Source organism: Palaemon carinicauda, chromosome 20, assembly GCF_036898095.1.
Source record: "Palaemon carinicauda isolate YSFRI2023 chromosome 20, ASM3689809v2, whole genome shotgun sequence".
Lineage (NCBI taxonomy): Eukaryota > Metazoa > Arthropoda > Malacostraca > Decapoda > Palaemonidae > Palaemon > Palaemon carinicauda.
The window spans coordinates 26,304,683-26,307,182 of record NC_090744.1 but is presented as its reverse complement, the minus strand read 5'-3'; the positions used below and the strand labels follow the sequence as shown (position 1 = coordinate 26,307,182).

At 23.4% G+C, this 2,500-nt stretch overlaps 1 protein-coding gene across 1 annotated transcript in view; it reads left to right on the top strand.

Annotated features, from left to right (window-relative positions):
• The window catches only part of LOC137659704 (axoneme-associated protein mst101(1)-like), a 165,728-nt gene that overhangs the window by 66,687 nt on the left and 96,541 nt on the right, over nt 1–2,500 (top strand). The window lies entirely within an intron of this gene.

Genomic DNA, 2,500 nt, shown 5'->3' with positions numbered 1-2,500 from the left:
ATCTAACTGAAGTATTATTATTATTATTATTATTATTATTATTATTATTATTATTATTATTATTATTATTATTATTATTATTATTATTATTATTATTATTATTATTACCACCAGCAAAGCTACAAAACCTAGTTGGAAAAGAGGGATGCTATACGCCCAAGAGCTCCAACAGGGAAATACAGCATATCTCATATATATAAATATATATATATATATATATATATATATATATATATATATATATATATATATAAATATATATATATAAATATATATATATATATATATATATATAAATATATATATATATATATATATATATATATATATATATATAAATATATATATATATATATATATATATATATATATATATATATATATACTGTATATATATATATATATGTATATATACACATATATATAAATATATATATACACACATATATATACACATATATATGTATATATATGTAAATATATATATATATATATATATATATATATATATATATATATATATATATATATATATATATATATATATATATATATATATATATATATATATATATATATAAAGTTAGGTTAGCTAACACTTATGAGATTCATTCTTCTGAGATCAGTTCCTACGATGTTTCATTGAGTAACATTTGTACTTCTGCTTTTGGTTACTACTTAGAGTGATTCTTGTGCACAGCAATTCTTAAGAATAACATCTTTCTTAATAACTTCGACCAGAACTGGAATCTAAGACTCGTCGAAGTGAATTCACACATAGAACATTATACGGTCGACTTCAATTTCGCCATTTGCTGACGCGAAGTTTTGGTGACATGATGTTGCCAAAAAGAAAAAAATAAAGAAAAAAAAATGTTTTGGCGACATAATGTTGCAAAAAAAAAAAAAAGAAAAAATAAACGTCAGAGGAAAAAAATGTTTTGGCGACATGATGTTGCCAAAAAAAAAAAAAAAACATGTTTTGGCGACATAATGTTGCAAAAAAAAGAAAAAAAAAACGTCAGAGAAAAAATGTTATGGCGACACGATGTTGCAAAAAAAAAAAAAAAAAAAAAAAAAAAAGTTTTAGCGACATGATGTTGGAAAAGAAGAAGAAGGAAAAAAGAACACGTCAGAAGAAAAACCACGTCAAAAAAAAGAAAGAAAAAAAAAACCACACGTCAGAAACCCGACTGGTGCAACTCCTTTTTAAAAGACTATCACCTCTCTCGCAGTAGAAGTTGATGGAGTTAAGGACGGAGTGGCGCCTTTAACTTTATGATAAAACCGAGTTGATCCTTTAGAAAAAGTAAAAAAAAAAAAAAAAATCCTTCTCCGTTCTTCCGCTCACGATTGATTTTTGAAAGAAGAAGTAGTTCGCGAATACGAAGTTTTGTTTACATCTCCTCTTGGTGGTGTCTGTGCATTGAGGATGCTGTAGTATTATAATAATAATAATAATAATAATAATAATAATAATAATAATAATAGTAATAATAATAATAATAATAATAATAACAATAATCTTTATTTCAGCAAAAGCCATATACAGAGTTACAATAAGGGTGCAGTGATCTTATACTTTTGACATCGGTAAAAAAAAAAAAAAAAAAAAAAAAGATGAGATATGCAATAATATCAGTGATATATTATAAACATCAATTAGCAGGTTGACCACAGAGTTCTAAGGTCAGGATAACAAAATCACAATAGAATTAACGCTTAACAATGATGATAACATACATATCAGCAACAAAAAGAGAGGGAGAAAGAAAAAAAGGAGGTGCTTTGAAAGAAATGCTCTTATTAATCAATTATTTCCTTCTAAAAATCTTCTCCATGTAGTGTACCGACTTCTAAAAGCATCCTGTTTTGTGATACATAGGTTTTCTAAGAGCATTTCATTTTTGATACATTCTAAAAGCTGTCCTGTTTTTTTGATGAATTCACTTTAAAAATATAAAGGTTATGATTCATAATTTCCTTCTAAAAGCCCTCTGCATGTTGTGTACCGACTTCTAAAAGCATCCTGTTTGTGATAGATTGGTTTTCTTAAAAGCATTTCATTTCTGATATATTCTAAAAGCTGTCCTGTTTTTTTGATGAATTCACTTTAAAAATATAAAGGTTATGATTCATATATTTGAAATTGATCCCATTTTAGAGGCGTTTTCTTCTCAGGTAAACCATTTGTAGCCCGTTGCCTTCTAAAAGTATCCTACTTGTATACATACTGTATATGTATATATATATATATATATATATATATATATATATATATATATATATATATATATATATATATATATATATATGTATATGTATATATATATATATATATATATATATATATATATATATATATATATATATATAAATATATATATATATATATATATATATATATATATATATATATATATATATATATATATATATGTATACATTGACTTAAGAAAATCCTATACTTGAAAATAACTCATTATTCATTAAACGAATC